The sequence below is a fragment of the Lipotes vexillifer genome, unplaced genomic scaffold, assembly GCF_000442215.2.
Source record: "Lipotes vexillifer unplaced genomic scaffold, Lipotes_vexillifer_v1.1 scaffold98, whole genome shotgun sequence".
Classification (NCBI taxonomy): domain Eukaryota; kingdom Metazoa; phylum Chordata; class Mammalia; order Artiodactyla; family Lipotidae; genus Lipotes; species Lipotes vexillifer.
Window position 1 is genome coordinate 3084760 of NW_006799611.1, and position 11908 is coordinate 3096667.

An 11908-nucleotide genomic window follows, 5' to 3' on the forward strand; every position below is an offset into this window, starting at 1 on the left:
AGGGAGGGAGGGGGAGGCGGGAGGGAGGGAGGGAAGAAGTATTTGCTTCAGCCCTTAATCACGGAATCTGAAATCCCAGCAAGTCGGTGCCATTTATTTTCAGAGGCTGTCAAGGCGGGTTTCAGCATTTAAAAGAAAAGGAGGATAAAAAACATTTGCATTTCCCTCCCTCTCTGCCTACCCTCTCTCTCTGCTCTCTCCTCTCTCCCCCTCACTCTGCTCACCTCGCTGCCAGTTGGGGCTGTGTGTTGGGGAAGGGATGCAAGAGAGAGATTTTTCAAGGCGCTTCGGGCACCGGCCAGTGTGGGGGGCAGCCCCGGTCAGAGGCAAGGGTGTCGGTGTGATGGGTGGCGGGGAGGACCAAACCTGGTGGAATGGGACAAGGGATGGAGGTGGGGAGCCAGGCTTGGCCGGGGCTGCTGTTTTGGGGGGTTCTGGGGGCTGTCGGCGGGGCTCTGCTGGGTCCCTCCAGAAAGGAGCCCTGGCCCCCAAATTTTCCCCAGCCCCGGGGGACCCCACCAACCCTTCCTGGCTTCTGCAGTGGAAGTGTAGGATGTTGAGGCTGCGAGGGGAGCTAGGACACCCCCGGGGCAACACCCTCCCTGCACAGATAGGGAACTGAGGCCTGGAAACGGAGAATGACACGGCCAAGGTCACACCCTGGCAGGACCAGGGCAAGGAGGGAGGCTAACTGGGTGTTAGGCATATGCTGGATGCCAAGCGCTATGCAGCACCAAACACGGGGCTCTGATCAGCGCTGGACGCTGAGCTGGGGTCTGGGCAAGGAGGTCTTTGCCATCAGATGGACCAACCAGGGCTCCAAAGCCAGCTGTGATGCTTTCCAGCACAGTGACCTTGGCCATGGCCTTCTCTCTGACCTTCAGCTGTAGCCCATGGTACCTCCCATGAGGACCATGTCAATGCGTGCACTGCATTGCGGGGGTGGCTCTGTCACCAGCATCCTTCCCGTGTCCACTGCACTCACTGTTCTTGCTTGGTGTCTCTCTTGCCTCTTGGGGAATGACTTGGTGGTTAGATGATTCTGTCCTTGAAGAGGGTGGGGCACAGAACCCCCCTGGGTCTGCTGCCCAGGGCTCCCTTCTGAGACTGTTTCCTCACTGGTGAAATGAGAAAACCCACAGAATTACGGTCGTATTTCAATGAGTTAATGCATGTGAAGCCCTGGGCAGAACACAGAGCACTGGGAGGTGCCCTCCCACTGCCATTGTGATGATGACTTTTAGCTTTATGAGTATGTGCCCACCTGTCTCACTCTGAAGATTCCAGACGTCTCTAGGCCAAGACCCTGCGGTTCGTCTTAGAATGCCTCTTGGTCCCAACTTAAGGGAGTGATGCTGAAAGGTGCCCAGTAGTCCCCCTGCTGAGGCAGATGGAGAGAAAGCCATCTGGAGGGGAGAAAAGAACCCCGGCCCTGTGGGCGGACCCCCCACTTTGCCTGAACTGAGGCTGGGAAGTAAGTTCTGGTATCTTTTGCAGACACCCAGGATGCCCCCTCCCCCCACCCCCCACCGTTTGCTGATTGTTTAAATTAGCAAAATGAGCCATCTTCATTGTTACACCACAGAAGGTATAAAGAAAATAGTAAAATCATCTCCCTCCCAACACCTCCCAATTCAACTCCCCAGATAACGAGCGTCCAGAGATTAATACTAAGACTTCCATTTTCTTCTGTCAATAGACGTCCATATAAATATTTCTTTTGATAAAAGTCGGGTAGTGCTATACATCCTGTTTGGCAATTTATTTCCCTTTACACATTACAGTCTCCTTTCCAGGTCTATACGCGTGGCGACCTCGCTCTTCCTCCTGACTGACTAGTGTTCCCTTGTGCGCATGCCCCTGCGAGCAGTGATCCAGTCCCCGGTGGATGGGCACAGAGGTCGTGTCCACTCTTGCCCTCTCAGGGCTGCAGAGAACGGGCTGGCCTTCCGCAGCAGGCAGCGTTGTTGGCATCGGAGGGGCCGCTGTACTGAGGGTGCACGGGGAGGACAAGGGCGTCTTGGGGAGGTCCCCCCCCTTCCCCAGGGACAGGCTGGTTGGCGCCCTGCTAGGACCAGGGCTGGGTGGGGAAGATAGCCTCAGGGAAAGCAGGGTCCTGGGGTCCCAGCCCTCAACCCCGGCCACCTGGGGGCCCCGGGGTGTGGAAGCCATGGGGAGAGGACCCAGTCTGGGCTGTTCCGGCCGGGCCCCTCCCCACCTCCCTGCCCGGAGGAGGTGGAGTGGTCTGTGTCCCTCGGGGGGGAGGGGGCAGTAGCCATCTCCCTCTCCTCCGCCTTTAGCACCTTCTGTGGCCCCCCGTCCCTGCCTCCCTCTCCCCTCCAAACTGCCCCCGCCCACCACAGGGGGACCCCAAACCTTGCATCCACGGAGAGAGCCTAAGTCAGCCAGGAGAGGCTCTGTGTGCAGCGAGGTGGGGCCTTTGTTCTTGATTTTGTTTGTGCATCGAAGGGAACATTCAATGTGGCTTCTGGAGACAGGCTGACCCATGTTCAGTGACAGCTCCATCCATTCCAAGCTCCAAATCCTCGAGCCTCAATTTCCCAGTGGTGGTACCCAACTTCCCCATGGGGGCACCGACAGCACCTGCTTCACAGGGGCGGTGGGAACTCCGTGAAGGGGTCCATGCGAAGCCTTCACGAGTCTCCTGACCCGCAACAAGTTCTCAATGAACGCCCGCTATTGTCATTACTATTTTTGTTATTATTCCTAATCGTGATGTTTTCAAAAATCTGCAGTACAAAAAGACCGCCTCTGAGTTGGGTGTCAAAACCAAGAAAAAGTCTGCAGCGGTGTGTATGCTGTGGGTGGTGTGTGGTATGTGATGTACGATGTGCGTGTGAGGGTGTTATGTTTGATGTGTGTGTGTGGCATGTGTGTTAAGTATGGTGTGTGTGGGGGGGGTGTTACATATGGTATGTGTGTGAAGGGGTGTGAATGCAGTATGTGTGGTGTGTGCAGCATATGTGAATGCGGTGTGCGGTATGCATGTGTGCACGTGTGTCCTATGTATGTCAGGGTGTCCTCACACCATCTTTTGTGCCCTCTGCCCCCTGCCAGGCACTCTCTCCATTATCTCGGGCCCCTGGACTCTGTCGCTCTCCCCGGGAATCACTGTCACACCTACATCTTCCTTGTTACTGAAGGACAAGCCTATTGACCTGGTGGCCTGGGAAGACCCGAGGACAAGCCTGGGAAGCCGAAGAGGCCCCCCCTTCCCTAAGTACCTCCCCAACCGGCCCCACCCCACAGCCTCTTTGAACACGGGTCCACGTGGGCCTCATGTTCGGTGGGGTTTAGATCAGCATCACCACTGGCTGTGGGAAGTTGCTTCTAACTCTCGGGCCTCAGTTTCCCCATCTGGGAAACAAGGATAAGAACAGTAAGGTCCTAAGATTGTTTAAGCTCCTCATTTGCTCCCAACAGACAAACAAACAAGCGAACAAACAAAACGAATGAACCAGAAAATGCTCAACCTTCCCAGAGACATTGAGAGCAGGAAGAGGTGTGTCCAAGCAGGTGATCAGCACAGATTCACATAGCACACGGGCTCCTGGGATGGAGCAAGACTCTTCCTCTCCCTTCCCCCCAAGAGTTGTGTGTATTGTAAGCCCCCTGCCCTCCTCAGTGGCTCTGGCAGAATTCCTAGATTTGCAGGGCAGGGTGAGCCAGGTGGAGCTGAGCTAAAAGGAGGGCTCCCCAAGGAATGGGCTCTTCTGACACCCTGAGAACATTGCCACGGCCAACACTCATGTGCGTGCCCCATGGGCCATATCTTGAGCCAGGCCCTCCTTACCAAGTGTTTTCTCACCCCGGCTGCCGAGAAGAGAAGTGACAGGAGTAAGACCCCCATATGCGTGTAGACCCTTAGGGCTTTTTCAAGGCATGTTTGTAGATCTTATTTATCATACTAGACAGTGAACAAGTCTCTTCCTCTCTCAAGGCCTCAGTTTTCTTATCTGTAAAATGGGGCTATGATGATGAGTCAATGAGCTAAGGATGTGAGGCTGCCGGCACAAAGCCCCACATCTGGTAAATCTTAACCAGTGTTAACTCTTGTGGCGGGTGGTGCCATTGTTCCCAGTGATTCTGGACCCTAAGAAGGTGACACCTCCCTGCCCCGGGGTCAGCGACTCACCGTGCCTCCCTATGGGCAGAGCATACTTCCACACCCATTGGCAGCTGCTTGGCCATGTGAATTGCTCTGACCAATGAAATGTGAGAAGAAGTGACCACATGCCAGTGCTTGGCAGAAGCCTGAAAATCTATCCTGTGGTTATGCCAGCTCTCTGGCTCTTTTCTCTCAGGTTTACACGTCCTAGATAAGGGCTGCATCTTCAGCCTGGACCCCAAAATGAAGATAGCATGTGAAGCAGAGTGGTGGAGCAGAGGGGCAAGCAAACTGTGGGCAGCATTAAACCTGAATGAAGATAAACCTTGGCTATGGTAATGTACTTATATTTAGGGGATGTTTGCTATGTAGCATAACCTAGCAAAATCTGACCAATACAGAAATTGGCAGCATCAAAAATTTGTAGCATGGGCTTCCCTGGTGGCGCAGTGGTTGAGAGTCCACCTACCGATGCAGGGGACGTGGGTTCGTGCCCCGGTCCCAGAAGATTCCACACACCGCGGAGCGGCTGGGCCCGTAAGCCATGGCCACTGGGCCTGCGCGCCTGTGCTCCACAACGGGAGAGGCCACAACAGTGAGAGGCCCGCGTACCGCAAAAAAAAAAAAAAATTTGTAGCACTGGCTCTAAGAGTAGGTAACAGGTGACAGGTGACAAGGAATCAGTTATTGGGGGTAGGAGAGATGGTGACCCATGTTATACAGTGGGAAACATTTGGGAAGATTCTTGCCTACAGTAACTTGCAAAGCTGATACTATACTGCACTTGTGGCTTTAGCTGAAGAGCTTGGGAAACAGAAATGTCTAGAATGTCTTGGTTGCTTTTCGCTACATGTCATGGGCTGAATCAAGTCCCCCCAATTCATATGTTGAAGCCCTAACCCCCAGTACCTCAGACTGTGACTGTATTTGGAGACAGGGTTCTTAAAGAGGTGATTGAGATAAAATGAAGTCTTCAGGGTGGGCCCTAATCCAACGTGACTGGTGTCCTTCTAAGAAGAGGAAATTTGCATACAAATGTGTACAGAGGAAAGGCGACGTGAAGACAGGGAGAATAGGGCCCTCTACACACGAAGGAGAGAGGCCTGGAACAGACCCTTCCTTCCGGGCCTTCAGAAGGAACGAGCCCACTGACACCTTGATTGTGAGAACCAGCCTCCAGAGTTGTGAGAAAATAAAGTTCTGTTGTACTTTGTTACAGCAGCCCTAGCAAACTCATACACTGCCGTTCACAAGCACTACGGAAAAGAGATGCCCTCTGAAAGGAATTAGCCTGCTTACAAGCAGGAAAGAAAGGAAAAGGGAAAAATTCAGAAATTATGGGTTTGCAGGGTTGAAAAATGCAACGATTTCTCATCTCTAGCCAGTGAAAGAGAAAAGGAAGCAGGAGCTCCACGGGCCCAGTGCCCAGAGGCCTGGAGCCCACGGGAGTATGCAGAGATGCTATTAGGGGCAGGGGGCCCCTGTAGGATGCTGAGCTTGGGTGTAAACACCTCATCCCCAGTGGAAAAAGGTGACATTCCCCACCCCCACCCCAGCAGTTTGTCCTCCAGAAAACCTAGAGAGAAAACCCAGTCCCATTTTGGGAAAAGCCTGCTCTTTGCATGACAAGTGGGCGCAACAGACCCAGTTCCTGCCCCTCTGGCAGTTAGTTGATTCCGCAAATTCGAGTTACAAATGACATTTTAGTAAAATTTCTAATACGTGGGTGTTTGGAATACATGATGTGATCTTGGAGCAGTTAATGAGTTTAAATTTTAACTGTCTGTGTCCCCAGAAATGTATTGTTTGAGAAGTCTAATTGTAAATTTGAATCTTTATGTAGAGACCTGCAAAATGCGTAATCCACAAATAATCAATAAAGGATATTCTAGACTTATGAAGAAATAATAAAACTAAGAAATGCCGGGGCTTCCCTGGTGGCACAGCGGTTAAGAATCTGCCTGCTTGGGGCATCCCTGGTGGCGCGGTGGTTGAGAGTCCTCTTGCCAATGCAGGGGACACGGGTTCGTGCCCTGGTCCGGGAAGATCCCACATGCCGCGGAGCGGCTGGGCCCGTGAGCCATGGCCGCTGAGCCTGCGTGTCCGGAGCCTGTGCTCCGCAGCGGGAGAGGCCACAACAGTGAGAGGCCCGCATACCACACACACACAAAAAAGAATCTGCCTGCTGGACTTCCCTGGTGGTGCAGTGGTTAAGAATCCGCCTGCTAACGCAGGTGACACAGGTTCGAATCCTGGTCTGGGAAGATTCCACATTCCACGGAGCAACTAAGCCCGTGCGCCACAGCGACTGAGCCTGCACTCTAGAGCCCACATGCCACAGCTACTGCAGTCCGCGTGCCTAGAGCCCGTGCTCCGCAACAAGAGAAGCCACCACAATGAGAAGCCCGCGCACCGCAAGGAAGAGTAGCCCTCACTCACCGCAAAAGAGAAAGCCCGTGCACAGCAACGAAGACCCAATGCAGCCAAAAATAAATATAAATAAATTTATTTAAAAAAAAATAAAGAAATGCCTCAGGTGATAGAGTCTAGTTAAGGCCCAGGGTCAGGGTAAAAATCGCATAGGGATGTGACCAGCACTCCCTTGGTTAAAAACTCTGGTGAGCTCAAGATACCTGTGATAAAGTCTAGAGAGGCAAGTCTAGAAAAATTGGATGCATCTTCAGCATAAGAAGCTGAATGGTAACAAATAGAGAAAGGGTAACTAAATTCTGAAGATGGTCACACTGTCAAAAGAGCTGCCAGTCTGGACTAAAAGAGCCTGTGACCGTTCACGACTTAAAACAGCATCTGGACCCCAAAGGGAGGAAAGCTGATCAGCCCCATCGATGTGGCCAAGGAGGTGATGGGAAAGGAAGTCTTCCCAGAGGGCGACCCAGGGGCTACAGGGAACAGGGGGCTGGGAGCAGTTCTTAGGGAGCACAGGTTGAAGAATGTTTTCTTCACCTGGGGAGGTGACGCCCACAGTGTCCACCCAGCGGGACTCACAATCACCACGCACAGTGCCTGCGGCTTCCCTCCCAGCCCTCCCCCTTCTAAAGGAGCATGTCTGCGGGTTATCCTGTCCGTCTTCCACCCCTGAGTATCAGGTGTGTGGATGAATTGCTAGGGCCGTCATAACAAATACCAGACTAGGAGGCTTAAACAGCAGAAATCTACTTTCTCACAGTTCTGGGGGCTGAAGTCCAAGATGAAGGTGTCAGCAGGGTTGGTTTCTTCTGAGGCCTCTCTCCTGGGCTTGTAGACGGCCTTCTCATTGTGTCCTCGCATGGTCTTTTCTCTGTGTGCACACACACGTGTCTGCTGTCTTTCTGTGTGTGCCTCTTCTTATAAGGACACTGGTGGGTTAGGGCCCAACCTTAAAGGCCTCATTTTAACCTAATTACCTCTTGGGAATTGCCTGGCTGTCCAGTGGTTAGGACTCTGCACTGTCACTGCCGGGGCCCAGGTTCAGTCCTTGGTCAGGGAACTAAGATCCGGCAAGCCGCGTGGCATGACCAAAAAACAAACAAACAAACAAACAAAACCCCAAAAGTAATTACCTCTTATAAGATATATCCAAACACGGTTACATTCTGAGATACTGATGGTTAGGACTTCAACGTGCAAATTTTGGGGAGACACAATTCAGTCTATAACTGTGTGTGAGACCAGAAAACGTTACCCCATATACAGAGCTCCATATCAAGAGAAGCATGGGGCATGGGGTGGCATTTACTCAGTTGCATTTAGCTGGCAGCTGGGCTGGAAGGTCCAAGAAGTCTTACTTTGTAGGTCTGGAACCTCAGTGCTCCCCCACTGGCCCCTCTCTTTTCTCTCCCTCCCTCCCTCCCTCCCTCTCTCTCTCTCTTTCTCTCTTTCTCTCTCCCCCTCCCTCTCCAGGGCTTCCTCACAGCATGGTGGGTTTTTACATGGCAGCTGGCTTCCAAGAAGGAGCATATTCCAGGAAGGGTGAATGCAGGGGCCTCAAAGCCAATCCTGGGGCCAGCCCGGATTCAAGGGGAGAGGGAAAAAAACACCAGCTGGGTCTTGATGGGAGGATGACAGAGAGCCTGCAGCCATCTTTAATCTCCCACATGCTCTAGAAAGGGCCATTACACAAGCTCCATGTTCCATACAATACAAGTCCAATTGGTGAGAAGCCTACTCATCTTGAGCCCTTTATATTTCTACATCCCTCCATTCTCAGATATTCAAAGTCCTTAAATTCATCCATTTTTCTAGAAGTAATACCTGGGGAGTCTGGCACCTCAAAACACCACCTATTCTTCCTCATCCGTGGAACTCTCTGAGGGCGGCAACCCAACCTAGGAAGTCACCCTAGTCTGCACAGCTGGGCTCAGATGCAGTGAACCCCTGAGTCATGCTCTCCACAAGTGTGGGGGCATCGCCTGTCGGGGCTGAGTCCTGACCTTGGACCCCTCTGGGCCCTCACATGGGAACCCTGTGGCTCAGAGAGGTTATGTGACTTGCCCAAGGTCACTCAGCTAGGAAGTGCTAACAGAGACAGAGCTGTTTTGCTCCCGAGTTCTTAGCCACTGGGGTCTCCTGCCTCACACTCTGTAAGTGGCCTACAGATATTTAGGATATTTAGTAAGTGGATAAATAAACTACTTGGTGTTTCCTTTGGCAACCTGGGAGGTTCTGGATGCAGTCACAGGGGTGTTTCAAGAGTTGACTACAAGTCTAGAAACTGGAGTTAAGGTAGGATGCATTAACCGGAATCCACTTTCCTCCCCTGCCCTCAGAGGAAAAGTGGGTGCTTTTAATGCAGAATATGGAAAATGCGCAAAAATAATAGCGACTTTGACATTTAATGAGAGCTCGCAGTGCCCAGCCACGGTCCTGAGAACCTTCCATAGATTAACTTGGTTTACTTTTCCCAGGGACCTGATGAGGTTAGGGGGCATCATTATCCCCATTTTACTTATGAGGAAACTGAGGCACAGAGTAGGTTAAGTCTGTGCTTCTCAAACTATCCGTGGGGAAGGAACTTTCAGAAAAACAATTTCCAATCTGTGGGAAATGAGGCTTCTGTAATCTACACAGTCGCAGTTGGATGTAGGCAGTGCCAAACTGCTATGGACGTTTCTAAATTATCGGTTTCTATGCTTCTCTTATCATGTCAACAAACAGTGTGTGGGCCAGCACCAGCTTGTGGACCACACTTTGGGCTGCACTGCGTCAAGTGGCTTGTCAAAGGCTATCCAGCTGGTCAGTGATGGGGCCAGGATCTGGATCTGAATCCGGGCTCTTGACCACCCACTCTGTCAGCAAGAGGGATGGAGAAGGGTTTGGCCATTGAGTATAGATTGTAATAAATATCTGAGAAAGTAGAGAAAGAACACAGAGTGACTGCAAACCTATAGGTTGGTATCAGAAGTGTTAAGGAGTTTGTGCAAAATGCCAGAGCTACTATCGAGAGAAATGGGGCGAGAATAAAAGTGCTGCTGAGAGCTATTGCCGTGGGTTGTGAATGAGATCCCTTTGAAGTTCTTTGGGGGAACAAGTGAATTCAGAAAACTCATTTAAATTACTTTCGACGGCTGGACTATTAAGTCACTCAGTGCTGAGACTGAGCTATGTGGAACCTCGGCTTTTATTTGGGTTATACCGACATGAGCTTAGGTTTCTGTACATCTCTTTCCACCCCCAAAGAATTTAAACCACCACCAAGTTGTGACCTCCTGAGGGTTCAGTGAGCACTTTTGGAATTAATGAGTAATGAACAAACAGGTAAGTGGTCAGACATAAAGTCCTTCTTACAAGTCCATTGGGTGCGAGACTCCAAGAGAAAATGCTGGATATGGAAGAGACCAGGAGGGGAAGCAAGCCCTCCAAATGTCAAAAGTGACCATCATTAAATGATAGGATTAAAAGTGGTCTTATTGTCTGTATTGAGCTTCTCTGTATTTTCTACAATATCTATAACAAGTATGTCTTACTTTTGTAGTAAACATGATGTTATTTGGGAGGAAATAAACAGTCGCTACTTTAAGTGTGCCCCCAGTTCAACTGGAGAAAAGATGGTCAGATCACTGAGAGTAAGGATCCAGGCAAACAGGAGGTGCTCAATGCGTGTTTGGCTTAAATTTCAGTCATGCACCAGAAGGAAGGAGACCCTTTCTGAGAAGGGCACCTTTCTTTATTTCTTTATCTCTTGCGCCCGTAGGTACCACTGTCCTTAGTCTGTAGGCTCACCGTGGGCAAGGCCAGGTTGCCTGGACTGATGCCCCCCACCTAGTGTTGGGTCTGTGGCAACCACAGTTGGCCCCCCTGTGGATGGCAAAGTCTATCTGTGTGGTTTACTTATCCTTCCGGTTCTCTGGTCTGTTCAGTTTCCAAGGGGACGAGGGATGGGGACAGCCTGGGGACCTCAGGAGACCAGAAGCAGAAGAGGCCGCCTGCTTCCCCTTCCTCAGGACCTCTGTGGCTGGCTGTGCCTGCGGCATGGCCTGTCTCCTTCCTTTTTTCTAATTTCCCATCACCTGGCTGGGCCCTTGGGGCAGAGTGCAGGCTCCTGGGGCCACAGTCCCAGCTTCTCTCCCCCTTCCCATCCCAGCTCCTGTCTCTCCTCTTTCTGGCTGCCTCAGCTCCTGCTCAAGGTCAAGGAACAAACAGACCTTTCCCTGGAGCCAGCCACGGAGAGGACGCCTCCAGCTAGAATCCAATTCTGAGTCAGGGCCAGGGCTTTCTCTTTCCTGTGAATGTGAAGACAGGAAGGAAATTTTTTGTAGCCATAAAATCAGTGAAAAAAAAAAAAAAGTTTTGTAGGCAGAGAAGAGGCCAAGCAGTTGGCTTTGGTTAAAGGCACAAATAACACATGGAAATGGTCAGACCTGGAGAGGGAGGGTCTGGGGGTAAACTCGAATATTCTTGTAGCTTTTAGCAATATCTTCTTTCACCTGAGGGCCAACCAGGTGTTGGTCGTGGCACTGAGAACATGGGATGGCTCCCTGGCTTTTGGGGACAGAATGGGGGGGTCTAAGTGGAGTCAAGTGTGGGGGTGAGCAGGGAGTTGAATACTCAGGATGTTTCTACGCTTTGGGCCAAGACAGTCCAGTGGCTGGAGCCAGGACCATGGTTTTGGAGACCCAATATGACTAGCAATGAACTTGATGGATTTCTAATCTTAGAGGGATGAACCTGGAGCCCAGAGAAGGCAGCGCTGGCCAACTTGGGAAGGGTCTTATAGGCAATGACAGCGATTTAGGACTTTACCCAGAGGAGAGAGAGAAGCCATGAAAGGTTTAAGTGGGAGAATCGAATGGTCAAGTGCCTAATGTAGGAAGATCTCTCTCATTGCACCGTGCACGTGGCCTCATGGAGAGCAAGCCTGGAGGAAGGGAGAGCTGCAAGGAGGCTGCCACTCTGATCCAGGTTGGTGGCTGAGCAGGTGGAGAGAAGGTTCAGGGTACGTCAGACGAGGCATGACAGGTCTGGGTGACTGACTCATACGGCGGTGGCACTGGGGAGAGAGGAATGAGGAGACGATGGCGCCCAGGCTTTTGGGCAGAGTGACTGGGTGTATGGAAGGGGTTCCGCAGAGGAAGAAGGGGAGGATTTGGGCGCAGGATGCATATTTTTATTTCTTGAATATATTTTGAGCTTTGACCAAGTACCACAGGACAGGACACCAAGAAGGATAAGGCATAGCTCTGACCCAGAGAAGCCAGAATTCACACATATCAAGAAAAAGCCTGTAAGGGTGGGGCTGTAGGGATCTAACCCTGAGACATTGGGACTTCGGGGGGGGGGGGG